Consider the following 15000-nt stretch of genomic DNA (forward strand, 5'->3'; position numbering starts at 1 on the left):
TGAAGAGTACAGTAGGATTCCAGGCCACACAATCCCAGCGCAGTAAGAGACTTCAGAGACCTTCCCAATTTCGAACGAAAGCCAAACTGCATGATCAGTCACGGCCAGAAGTATCTCGCACATGGCTTTTTAAAGATGATTCTTCTTCTTCTTCGAAAGCACAAGATCGATACACGATCTCAGGAAACGAGGAGGAGGAGGAGGAGGAGGAGGAGGAGGAGGAGGAGGAGGCAGTCGACAAATTCATGCAGGGATGCTGCTCGTCGCCAGTCAAATATTGCGCCTATTAATTATTGATTCGCGATTTAACACTTCCTGAACTTCGCTTGTCGGCTGGGATTATTATTAAAGAGGAACTTCTCGTATTTCAATCAATTTCAAAGTAATATTTTCCTTACCTGGATTTGTGTTGTACAATAAAATCTTATACACTAGCAATATATATATATAGTATATATATATATATATATATATATATATATATATATATATATAGATATATATTAGTACGAAATTTTATTTCACTGTACAAGTCCAGTAGCAATTACATTTTTTGTTAAAAAATATATGTGTATGTGTGTGTATGTATATGCGTGTATATATATATATATATATATATATATATATATATAGATATATATATATATATATATATATATATATATATATATATATAGTATATATATATATATATATATATGAGGATTGTTGATAAGTCTTGAAAACTAGAGCAATATTAGGATTGATAAGTCTTGAAAACTAGAGCAATGTTAGGATTGATAAGTCTTAAAATTAGGACAACATTAGGATTTAAAAGTCTTAAAACTAAAGCAAAACTTGGATTTATGTCTTAAAAACTACAGCAATATTATGACTAATATACCTGGAAAACTAGATCAATATTATGCTTGATATAGCTGGAAAAATAAAGCTATATTATGACTGACACATCTGGAAAGCTAGAGCAATACTAGGATTTATGTCTGGAATACCATTCTATCACTGAGTCTGCCATGCAAAGGGACAATTATTTATCTGGCTTGTACCTTCTGCAGTCATTTCTTCATAGTATAATTCTCCAGACACCCTGCACCCCAAATCACCCATCAATCCATCCACTTTCAGCTTGACTTTTACAATTAATTCCCTTTCTAACATTTTTTTTCCTGACATTCTTAAATGTGTAGAATACTCACTTCCTCTCTCCAATCGAGTCCACCTCCTTTGTGAAACGAAGTCAAGGACCCTTCAGAATGACCCCTGTGTGTACCAATACAAGCCCTTCATTTCCTTCAGACAGCATCCCTTCAACTGCAACTTTTACTCCCAACTTTCTTTCGCTCGCCAAACTTTCTCTTTGCAGCTGCCTCCCTGCAAAGCACTTTTCGCTCCCCCCCCCCCCCCCCCGACCTTAAGTTCTGCCTCAATTCTCCCCTGGGTTATTTCATCAACTTCTATTTTTCCATCGCCATGAATACATGAATAACGAAGGGGAGTGTTTTGATATGGAAGGAGCGAGTAGAGGAGCAACTAGGGAGAAGGTGAAGTAAATACGGTTTAGTAAGGGTACTAGGAAAGTTGAAGAAAGGACTAATAGCGAGGAATAAGAAGTGGGAGGAACAACTGGGGAGAAGGTGGATCAAATAGGGTTCAGTAAGAGTATTTAGAAGCTAGACGAAAGGGGAAATAAGGAAGACTAACTAGCGAACTAACGAAATGATAAAAGTTATGTAACATAAAATTTAGACCAAAGCCCAAGAAGCACTGGGACCCATGAGATCATTCAGCACTGAAAGGGAAACTGAGAGTAAAATAGCCTGAAAGACGTGACAAGAAGAAAACTTCTAAGCAGTTGAACTGTGAAACAAGTTGTTGAGAGAGGGCGGGAAGTAAGATGGAAGAAAGCGAATACGAACGGAGGTAAAATTAAAAGGAATGGAAGGGGTTGTAGCTAGATGCCTAAGGGACGCCGCTATGAATCTTGACTAAAGATGACAGAGCACCATGACTACTGAAATGAGAGCATTAATCATGTAATTAATTCAAATGTTTTTAAACAAGTTACAGGGCAGAAATGAACAAAAACGTAATAACTAACTTCTGTTTGAGAATGAAACGCAATGGTTTACAAATACGTTCCACACAATAATTATTACTGCGACTTCTGACGTAAGATTGTACTTATCTAATCCGGCGGACGAATACAGACACACTAACCTTTTTTGGAGGCATCCTTATCTGCGGAAGAAAAAAAAAAAACATTTATTAATGACTGAGAAACTAAGTGAGAGAGTAATAACTCATCTCACAATAAAAAGTTATAGCAAATAAAATAATAATTTTAAAATTAATTTCACTGAACAGCAAGAGATATAAACAATAAGCCAGTTCACCGTAGAGCTGAAAAATAGCAATTTGCCGGACAAGATCAAATCCCTATATATCCTACTTTTTTTTTTTAATCTACAAACAGCTCAGGCAAAAATACCATAAGGAAACTATTGCAACAGCACCGAGTATCATAAAAAAAACTTTATACATATATATATACATTATATATACATACATACATATATATATATATATATATGTGTGTGTGTGTGTGTATATATATATATATATATATATATATATATATATATATATTTAATATATATATATACACTTTCATATGTAATGTTACTGATATAACTGCATTGCATCAAAAGTTTCCCTATATATATATTATATATATATATATATAATATATATATATATATATATATTATATATATATACAATATACATATATATTATACACATACACTATACACACATGCTCAACTATAACGATGACAAATGCCTTTACACTGTCAAGACCTACGTAAGGGTACTATATTAATTTATGAAAGTCTTTTCTACTCAGACTATTACTAAATATGACCTCCTACAACACGACTCACAATTGTCTTATAAGCACCACGCATTTTGTTACCAAATTAAACTAAGACTTCTCTCGAACGCAAACTCCTGCCGATGACAGCATCCAAATCTGTCCCAAAACAGCGGTCGACTTAAAAACTTGGCACATTTGGAGTGCCCATCATGGCAGCTCACATGCCAAGCATTCATCAAGTACGAAGCCACGTACGCGGATAACGTGCGTATGAATGTGTGATAGGCGCGCGCACGCGAGCAATACCGTAAAAACTGCATGTAAATCAATCATGTGACTCACATCATGCCAAATGACTTGGCTGGTGAAGGGACACGCCCATTTTTTTTTTTTTTTTTTTTTTTTTTTGGGGGGGTGAGGTTTGGGTAAGGTTCATAGTTACCCTGACTGAAAAGAAAAAATTAAGTGATCGATCATTCCCCGTCACGTGGTGCACTGTAAGCACTACCTAATGTTCTTCGCAGCGTCCCTTCGGCTCCCAGCTGCAACCCCTTGCATTCCTTTTACTGTACCTCTGTGCATATTCTCATCCTTTCACCTCGCTTTCCTCCATCTATAAACAATTGTTTCACGGAGCAACTGTCTGGTTTCCCTTACACCCTTCAAACCTTTTTGGGAATCAATTACCCCTTTCAGCGATGAATGACCGTCGTAGGTCCCAGCAATTGGCCTTGGGTACACCGGTGATACTAATGGACCAGTGTCTGTACAGACCTCATGAGAGTTTCGCTGCATATCCTTCTTTCAGAATCGGGGGCATCCATCATCGTAAAAGTGACGTGGTCCTAATGAAAATGACATTAATATGTCATTCCGTGTCCACCAGAGAGAGAGAGAGAGAGAGAGAGAGAGAGAGAGAGAGAGAGAGAGAGAGAGAGAGCATAATCACGTAGGCACAGCGATAAAAAAAAAGCATAATCTACTATATTTATAGAATATAAAGTCCAATCTATGACAGAATTAATAAGCTGTTTCTGTCTCAGAGAGAGAGAGAGAGAGAGAGAGAGAGAGAGAGAGAGAGAGAGAGAGAGAGAGAGAGAGAGAGATAAAACCTTTTATATTTACAGAATGTGAAGGTCACTCTGTAATGAATTTATTCTGCTTAAATTTCAAACACCCTTCCATAAGCGATTATGGATCAATGCAACAAAAATCAAATATTGAAATTTATTTCATAACATATCTTGAACCATCTAACTTTCGCTCACGACACTGGCTAATAATCCTGGTATAGTGAGAAATAACTCTTAACCAACTATACTTATGGGTCGATGAATGATGCCATCATATGAATATGCTCTTGAATTGAAGGGATCCTGATCAATGTAATAACTATAATAAACGCTAAAAAAATATCATAAAAGTTAAAACACACAGTAAATTTTAACAATAGAGTACGCTGAATTTCAAGACTAAAGTCCAGCGTTTCAGTGCCAATCCCAAAGGCAGTTCCCCACCGATAAAAGAAAGTTTGACAGTACGCCCAGATATTCCGGGGAAAAAAAAAAACCCGGACATATTTTATATCTCTGGTCATTTATTTTTTTCAGAATAGTTAAGCCAGGAAATTCTTGAGTCTGAAAAATGAAGGATACGAGATTTTCCAGCGTTACAAAACACAGGTTGATGTTCGACATAAAAAAAATAAACAAATAAAAAAAAAAAAACTTTAAAATTTCAGAATACATAAGAAATCCTAACCAAGGAGATAGGATGATTCTGAGCAGACTTCAGGCACAGTCACTTTCAAAATGGAATGGAGAAGAGTGATAATGGGTTAGAATAGGAATCACGACTTACGTGAGACATTCTGAGCTGAAAATTTTAAAATAATTTAAAAACAACTTTGGCCAGAGAAGACAGCTGCACATCAGGGATCATAAAAGAAGTGATATAAAGCAAATGAAAGGAGAGAGAGAGAGAGAGAGAGAGAGAGAGAGAGAGAGAGAGAGAGAGAGAGAGAGAGAGAGAGAGAGAAGGACTGCATATCGAGGACTGAAAAAAAAAGAAAAAAAGAAACACTTTTCAATAGGAGGATTGATATTCAAGAGAATGAAAAGTGAGCGTCGGTCGGGAACAGACGAAGCCTTTTTAGATGAAGGCAGTTTTTTCTATTCCAGAATCAGAGGAAGAAAAGGCAGGAGGATACATAGGCCTTTTTGGACAAAGGGAGAGAGAGAAAGAGAGCTGGATGATGTGAGGGAGAGAAAAAAAAAAAATGGGGGGTAGGAACAGTTGCTTGGTTTGAATTGAAAGCAAACTTATATTTTTCATTCTGTAAATGCCAAGGAAAAACTGCTACTTGGTTTTGGAACGAAACCATCTCGACATTATTTCTTCAGTAAATGGCAAGGGAAAACACCTGCGTTGCTTGATAACTAGGTATTTTCCTTTCTGTAAATGACAAGGAAAAATACCTACTTGATAACTCGGCATTTTCCTTTCTGTAAATGACAAGTAAAAACATCTACTTAATAACTAGAGATTTTCCTTTCGTTAGATAGCAAGGATAAACACCAACTTGATAACTCGACATCTTTCCTTCTGTAAATGACAAGGAGAAAAACCTGCTTGATAACTCAACATTTTTCTTTTTGTAAATAAATGACAAGCGAAACAAAACACCTGTTTTGATAAACTCAACATTTTTCTTTTTGTAAATGACAAGGGAAAACACCTGTTTGATAACTCGACATTTTTCCTTTCTGTAAATGACAAGGGAAAACACCTGTTTGATAACTCGACATTTTTCCTTTCTGTAATTGACAAGGGAAAACACCTGTTTGATAATTCGACATTTTTCCTTTCTGTAAATGACAAGGGAAAACACCTGTTTGAGACAAGGGAAAACACCTGTTTGAGACAAGGGAAAACACCTGTTTGAGACAAGGGAAAACACCTGTTTGAGACAGGGAAAACACCTGTTTGAGACAGGGGAAAACACCTGTGAGGAAAGGGGAAAACACCTGTTTGAGACAGGGGACACCTGTTTGAGAAGGGGGAAAACACCTTTGAGAGAGGGGAAAACATTGTTTTTAGGACAAGGGAAAAACTGTTTGAGACAAGGGAAAAACACCGGGTTTGAGACAAGGGAAAACACCTGTTTTGAGACAGGGGAAAAACACCCTGTTTGAGACAAGGGAAAACACCTGTTTGAGACAAGGGAAAACACCTGTTTGATAACTCGACATTTTTCCTTTCTGTAAATGACAAGGGAAAACACCTGTTTGATAACTCGACATTTTTCCTTTCTGTAAATGACAAGGGAAAACACCTGTTTGATAACTCGACATTTTTCCTTTCTGTAAATGACAAGGGAAAACACCTGTTTGATAATTCGACATTTTTCCTTTCTGTAAATGACAAGGGAAAACACCTGTTTGATAATTCGACATTTTTCCTTTCTGTAAATGACAAGGGAAAATGCCTGTTTGAGACAAGGGAGAACACCTGTTTGAGACAAGGGAAAACACCTGTTTGAGAGAGGGGAAAACACCTGTTTGAGACAGGGGAAAACACCTGTTTGAGACAGGGGAAAACACCTGTTTGAGACAAGGGAAAACACCTGTTTGAGACAAGGGAAAACACCTGTTTGAGACAAGGGAAAACACCTGTTTGAGAGAGGGGAAAACACCTGTTTGAGACAGGGGAAAACACCTGTTTGAGACAAGGGAAAACACCTGTTTGAGACAAGGGAAAACACCTGTTTGAGACAGGGGAAAACACCTGTTTGAGACAAGGGAAAACACCTGTTTGAGACAAGGGAAAACACCTGTTTAAGACACCTGTTTGAGACAAGGGAAAACACCTGTTTGAGACAGGGGAAAACATCTGTTTGAGACAGGGGAAAACACCTGTTTGAGACAAGGGAAAACACCTGTTTGAGACAAGGGAAAACACCTGTTTGAGACAAGGGAAAACGCCTGTTTGAGACAAGGGAAAACACCTATTTGAGACAAGGGAAAACACCTGTTTGAGACAAGGGAAAACACCAGTTTGAGACAAGGGAAAACACCTGTTTGAGAGAGGGGAAAACACCTGTTTGAGACAGGGGAAAACACCTGTTTGAGACAAGGGAAAACACCTGTTTGAGACAAGGGAAAACACCTGTTTGAGACAAGGGAAAACACCTGTTTGATAACTCGACATTTTTCCTTTCTGTAAATGACAAGGGGAAACACCTGTTTGATAATTCGACATTTTTCCTTTCTGTAAATGACAAGGGAAAACACCTGTTTGAGACAAGGGAAAACTTCTGTTTGATAACTCGACATTTTTCCTTTCTGAAAATGACAAGGGGAAACACCTGTTTGATAATTCGACATTTTTCCTTTCTGTAACTGACAAGGGAAAACACCTGTTTGAGACAAGGGAAAACTTCTGTTTGATAATTCGACATTTTTCCTTTCTGTAACTGACAAGGGAAAACACCTGTTTGAGACAAGGGAAAACTCCTGTTTGATAACTCGACATTTTTCCTTTCTGAAAATGACAAGGGAAAACACCTGCTTCATAACTTGACATTTTCCTTCTGTAAATGAGAAGGAGAAACACCTGCTTGATAACTCGACTCGACATTTTCCTTTCTGTAAATGACAAGTAAAAACACCTGCTTGGTTCCTGCGTTTTGTTTGTTTGAAATCTCCTCTGATTTTCTTCCACTCTCATTTCTTCCCATATATAAAACTCATACGAGTTTCGATTCCTCATTTCCTAAGTTTGACTTCACATTTCTTCTAAACACGTTTGTCTAATCGTTTTTGGCATTAAACAAAGGAAGAAAATTCTAACATCAAGGGTAAATCGCGTGATGTTACAATGAGTTACAAGGATTAGGATGTCTCAAAGACTTGTTAGTCCGTCCGAGGAGACATCGTGCGCTCACTTATCTCTAGGAGCATGTTTTACTCTGCATTCACAGATGCACCTCAAGAACAGAGAGAGAGAGAGAGAGAGAGAGAGAGAGAGAGAGAGAGAGAGAGAGAGAGATTTACGCTTAGTATAAACGCGCTATTCATGAAAGTTTGATTCAAGTTGCAATTTTATATATACTCGTACGTATACATCTAGAAGCCATGACCCTAGGAATGGAATATAGCATACAAATTAGGAAAGGCCAACCCCTCACAAAGGAACAAAACTCTCTCCCCTCCCTCAATAAATATAAAGAAAAAAAGTTGAGCAAATGGACCCCTTGTAAAAAAAAAACTTATGAACACCTCCCCCAAAAAAAAAAAAAAAAAAAAAAAAAAAAAAAAAAAAAAAAAACTCGGATCGAGCGACTATCCGCTCGACAGTCTCGGATGTTGTCATAAACGAGGGCTCACTTCCGAAACTTCCAGGGATTTTTTGGAAGGCGACAAAGTTGGTCAAGGACTTCCCTGGTTGCTTTTATTTTATTTTATTTTTTTTCCAGGCTGAGGACAGGTTAAAGAGACTGTGCGAAGCAAACAGAAGTCCTGTCAAAAACTTATAGAAAAATATTTCGGTTACATGCGTTCAATTTGAGGCGCTAATGTTATCGAGCTCACTTCAAGAGAAATTTCGAGTATACGCGTTCAATTTGAGACGCTAAATTTACCGAACTCACATACAGACATTTCGGGCATGAGGGTTCAATTTGAAACGTTCAATTTACCGAACTCACATAAAGATATATTTCGGGTATGCGCGTTCAATTTGAGGTACTGATGACGAAGCACTCATTATAGCCTTCTTTATGACTTGGCAAGTGACACATCAGTGACGTATACACGACTGAGAGAGGAAAAAAAGACCTATTAGTTAATTAAGGCTACATTCTCCAATGGAACGAGCAACGGTGCAAAATGTTTTTGAGAATAACATATTGACTCTTGATGGACGAATGGCCAAAGTCGACTTTCTATCACCGATCTAAACCAAAGACTGAAGTCTGAATCTTGGACGGGGCAGATGCGCTTATCTTTACGTACAATTCCCTTTGGATGCAAGTTGTGAAACCGATATTAAAGGATATTCAAGGTTCAATATTTGCAATATTAAACATTCATAAGTTTAAGCCACAAAATCTAACCCAAACATATACAAAAATACAAATATAAATATATGCTAAAATCATCGTAGACGCAGATAATAATAAATATAAAATGTTTTAAGTAGATTCGACGCTTTCCCAAAAAGGAGTCAATGATTAAACACACACACTCACACACACACACACACACACACACACACACACACACACACATATATATATATATATATATATATATATATATATATATATATATATATATATATATATATATATATGTGTGTGTGTGTGTGTGTGCGTGTGTATGTGTGTTTAATTTATTTCACGATTATTGGAAGATTTAATTGAAGTGAATGAACACGCCCAATTATATAATACGTGTATATATATATATATATATATATATATATATATTATATATATATTATACCGAGCTCACATACAGACCACACACACACACACACACACACACAAATATAATATAATACTATATATATAATATATATTATATATATATATATATATATATATATGTGTGTGTGTGTAATATCAACGTTTATTATTCAACGATTTATTGGAAGATGAATGAACAGCCATGATAGTAAACACGCCCATATATATATATATATATATATATATATATATATATATATACCGAGCTCACATACAGACACAGACACACACACACACACACACATATATATATATATATATATATATATATATATATATATATATATATATATGTGTGTGTGTGTGTGTGTGTGTGTGTGTGTCTGTATGTGATCTCGGTATATATATATATACGTATATATATGGGCGTGTTCATTCACTTCAATTAAATCTTCCAATAATCGTGAAATAAATTAACTACGCCGCTAAACACAGCGAAGAAGAAAAAAAACCTTCCAACGCATAAAACTGATGGGGATGTTCAATAATTATCACACCATAACTCAAACCACAGAGTGAAAGAACCCAGATCTTTAAAAAGAGCAGAAAAGCCATTTCACATCAGAATGCCAACAGTAAACAAGCCACTACGATCTGGCTTTATATGGATATAGCTATGCAGACGGAAGTATAGATTCATAGAATATGATTTTTAAGTTGACAGGAAAATCTGTGAACAGAGAGAGGAACCATAATATCTATATATTTGTTTTACTTCTAGGCACAATACTTCGCACAGTCTGCTGAAACTTTGGCATGAGATCTCGTGGGGTAAGCAAGCAACAGGTGAGGAGGAGAGCGCCCTCAGGATTCATGGATGACATCAGGAGAACGATGCAGGCTGCAACAACAGAAGTCAACAACTGCGAAGGACACAGGCTGCAACAACAGAAGTCAACAACTGCCAAGGACGCAGGTTGCAACAACAGAAGTCAACAACTGCCAAGGACGCAGGCTGCAACAACAGAAGTCAACAATTGCGAAGTCGCAGGCTGCAACAACAGAAGTCAACAACTGTGAAGGACGCAGGCTGCAACAACAGAAGTCAACAACTGCGAAGGACGCAGGCTGCAACAACAGAAGTCAACAACTCCGAAGGACGCAGCCTGCAACAACAGAAGTCAACAACTGCCAAGGATGCAGGTTGCAACAACAGAAGTCAACAACTGCCAAGGACGCAGGCTGCAACAACAGAATTCATCAACTGCGTAGGCCGCAGGTTGCAACAACAGAAGTCAACAACTGCCAAGGACGCAGGTTGCAACAACAGAAGTCAACAACTGCCAAGGACGCAGGCTGCAACAACAGAAGTCAACAACTGCGAAGGACGCAGGCTGCAACAACAGAAGTCAACAACTGCGATGGACGCAGGCTGCAACAACAGAAGTCAACAACTGCCAAGGACGCAGGCTGCAACAACAGAAGTCAACAACTCCCAAGGACGCAGGTTGCAACAACAGAAGTCAACAACTGCCAAGGACGCAGGTTGCAACAACAGAAGTCAACAACTGCCAAGGACGCAGGCTGCAACAACAGAAGTCAACAACTGCGAAGGACGCAGGCTGCAACAACAGAAGTCAACAACTGCGAAGGACGCAGGCTGCAACAACAGAAGTCAACAACTGCCAAGGACGCAGGCTGCAACAACAGAAGTCAACAACTGCCAAGGACGCAGGCTGCAACAACAGAAGTCAACAACTGCCAAGGACGCAGGCTGCAACAACAGAAGCCAACAACTGCCAAGGACGCAGGCTGCAACAACAGAAGTCAACAACTGCCAAGGACGCAGGCTGCAACAACAGAAGTCAACAACTGCCAAGGACGCAGGTTGCAACAACAGAAGTCAACAACTGCCAAGGACGCAGGCTGCTACAACAGAAGTCAACAACTGCGAAGGACGCAGGCTGCAACAACAGAAGTCAACAACTGAACGACGCAGGCTGCAACAACAGAAGTCAACAACTGCCAAGGATGCAGGTTGCAACAACAGAAGTCAACAACTGCCAAGGACGCAGGTTGCAACAACAGAAGTCAACAACTGAACGACGCAGGCTGCAACAATAGAATTCAACAACTGCCAAGGATGCAGGTTGCAACAACAGAAGTCAACAACTGCCAAGGACGCAGGTTGCAACAACAGAAGTCAACAACTGAACGACGCAGGCTGCAACAACAGAAGTCAACAACTGCGTAGGACACAGGCTGCAACAACAGAAGTCAACAACTGCGAAGGACACAGGCTGCAACAACAGAAGTCAACAACTGCATAGGATGCAGGCTGCAACAACAGAAGTCAACAACTGCGTAGGACGCAGGTTGCAACAACAGAAGTCAACAACTGAACGACGCAGGCTGAACAACAGAAGTCAAAAACTGCATAGGAGGCAGGTTGCAATAACAGAAGGTGCAATAACAGTTGGCATAACAGGTGCATAACAAAGTCAAACAACTGCAAAAATGCGTAGGGCGCAGGTTGCAACAACAGAAGTCAACAACTGAACAACGCAGGCTGCAACAATAGAAGTCAACAACTGCCAAGGACGCAGGCTGCAACAACAGAAGTCAACAACTGCGAAGGACACAGGCTGCAACAACAGAAGTCAACAACTGCGAAGGACACAGGCTGCAACAACAGAAGTCAACAACTGCCAAGGACGCAGGCTGCAACAACAGAAGTCAACAACTGCGAAGGACACAGGCTGCAACAACAGAAGTCAACAACTGCGTAGGACACAGGCTGCAACAACAAAAGTCAACAACAACGAACGACACAGGCTGCAACAACAGAAGTCAACAACTGCGTAGGACACAGGCTGCAACAACAGAAGTCAAAAACTGCGTAGGCCGCAGGTTGCAACAACAGAAGTCAACAACTGCGTTGGACGCAGGTTGCAACAACAGAAGTCAACAACTCGTAGTAGCAGGCTGCACCAACAGAATTCACAACTGCGTAGACGCAGGTTGCAACAACGAAGTCAACATCTGAACGATGCAGGCTGCAACTGGGCAGAAGTCACATCTGAACGATTGCGGCTGCAACAGCAGAAGTCAACACTGCGTAGGAAGCATGATGCACAACAGATGTCAACAACTGTCAAGGACACAGGCTGCAACAACAGAAGTCAACAACTGCGTAGGGCGCAGGTTGCAACAACAGAAGTCAACAACTGAACGACTCAGGCTGAACAACAGAAGTCAAAACTTCATAGAACGCAGGCTGCAACAACAGAAGTCAAAAACTGCGTAGGATGCAGGTTGCAACAAAACAGAAAGTCAACAACCTGCGTAGGCACTAACAAGGCCTGCAACAACAGGAACGTCAACAACTATGAACGTACACAGGCTGCAACAACAGATGTCAACAAACTACGAACGAACACAGGCTGCACAACAGAAGTCAACAACATACGAGAAAACGACATAACAGGCCTGCAACACAGAAGTCAACAACTATGAACGGACACAGGCTGCAACAACAGAAGTACTGCGTAGGACGCGGGTTGCAACAACAGAGTCAAAAACTGCGTAGACGCAGGCTGCACAACAGATGTCAACAACTGCGTAGGACGCAGGCTGCAACAACAGAAGTCAACAACTGGCTGAGGACGCAGGCTGCAACAACGAAGTCAACAACTGTGTATGGAAGCAGGCTGCAACAACAGATGTCAACAACTGCGTAGAAGCAGGTTTTTTTTGCAACAACAGAAGTTCAACAAACTGCGGAGGACACAGGCTGCAACAACAGAAAGTCCAACACTACGACGACACAGGCTGCAACAACAGAGTCAAAAACTGCTAGGACACAGCTGCAACAACCGAAGTCAAAACAACTGCATAGGACACAGGCTGCAACAACAGAAGTCACACTGCATAGGACACAGGCTGAAACAACAGAAGTCAAAAACTGCGAAGGACGCAGGCTGCAACAACAAAGAATGACGCAAGCGGCAGCAGCAGCAACTGAAGTCATCTCGATCACACCTGACGATAAAGCAGACGTCAGCTGGACGAGGCAACCGTCTCCTCAGACCTCTCCAGGAATCCGTCGCAAATTGTTCTGTCCGAAGATATATAACAGATATCTTTGACTCTCAAGGCGGTTCGCGGTGGTGGTCTGAGATTCGGTGTTCAGAATATAATGCCTCTATTGGCTGACTTTCTCCTTACGATTGAATGAAATGACTTGTTTCCACTCAGTGTCCTTAGAACTGATGTCTGTTCTCTTGTACATATCCCCGTGGTATTCTGGAATATAAAAGGAGAAACGCTGGAACGTACAATATCATTCAACTCTGAGAGGCAAACTCAGGGTAAAAAGGTTCTATAGGTGTAACAGGAGGAAAACCTCAAAGCAGTTCACAATGAAATAACTGTTAGGAGAGGTTGGGAAGTAAGATGGACGAAATAGAATATCAACGGAGGTACGGCGAAAGAAATGAAAGGGATTGCAGCTAGGAGACGAAGGGACGCTGCAAAGAACCTCAAGTAGCAACGCTTACAGTGCACCGCGTAAGTTGCACTGATGGCCCTACCTCCCCTTACGGGTTATCTGTGTATCCGTGCGCCAGAAACTCAGTCATACATACATTCATGACGCGTAAACACGACAATAGAACCCCTGCCCCAACTAGGGATAATATCGGCATCCAAGACGTATTCAAACAAAGGTTACGACATCAGATGAACAAAGAGAGGTCGCCTAATGGCGGAAGACCAAAAGATTCCCCGGCGTTCGATAAGTAGTGAAATAATGCGCATACTTACTTTCGACAGCTGACAACCAGTGATCTGGACAAATGCCTCGAGATAGCACTTGACGGATACCGCAGATAGCAATCTCGACTCTCCTGGTCTTTTGTGACTTCTGCTATCAACAGTTCGGGTAAATATAGTTAAAATATGACACGAGGAAAGAGCATACATACCCAGTTGCAACGGTATCACAATATTCCTCTGTCATTCACATGACATCGCCAGACCTTGAAAAGTTTGAGCGAAGATGCAATGCATTGCTACACTAATACAATTCGTGTATTTTACTCATTTACTTACATTTTTATATATTTATTAAGTTGTTAATCGGTTTTTTTCTTTTGACTCATTGATCTTACCTTTCTTTCTGTGTTTCCCATTACCTTCTGTTACTTCATTCTAATGAACATGTTCTTTGGAAACTTGAATTTAAAGTGAATGGCCCCTTTGGTGAACTTGTTCCATATGGATGGGGTTCATCCTCTGAATAATAATAATAATAATAATAATAATAATAATAATAATAATGTAATGCTACCAGTCTCAAAATCTGAGAGAGAGAGAGAGAGAGAGAGAGAGAGAGAGAGAGAGAGAGAGAGAGAGAGAGAGAGAGAGAGAGAGAGACTTCACTTCTTGACATCATACTTAAAATCTGCCAACTCCCTAATTCCCTGTGATGGTATCTCGAAAATATGTGTAAAATCTTTGACAGTTTAATCACGCTGTGACAAACCACTAGTTTGACATTGCAGTAGCAATGTGGACTGTAGGTCCACTCCAACTTCCGTTGTATTCTTGGCAACTAAAGGTGAGTTACTCTTTTTGCGAGTGGCCTGATTTTTTG

The 15000-nt window shown here is 39.7% G+C and overlaps 1 long non-coding RNA gene across 1 annotated transcript in view; it reads right to left on the minus strand.

Moving 5' to 3' along the window:
* Positions 1-2082: 2082 nt before the first annotated feature.
* Positions 2083-15000, minus strand: part of LOC135216745 (uncharacterized) — a 142586-nt gene continuing 129668 nt past the window's right edge. Inside the window, exon 3 of the long non-coding RNA XR_010314906.1 lies at positions 2083-2238. This is a non-coding gene — a long non-coding RNA (uncharacterized LOC135216745). The remainder of the gene's footprint in view (positions 2239-15000) is intronic.

This window comes from Macrobrachium nipponense, chromosome 6 (assembly GCF_015104395.2).
Source record: "Macrobrachium nipponense isolate FS-2020 chromosome 6, ASM1510439v2, whole genome shotgun sequence".
Taxonomy (NCBI): domain Eukaryota; kingdom Metazoa; phylum Arthropoda; class Malacostraca; order Decapoda; family Palaemonidae; genus Macrobrachium; species Macrobrachium nipponense.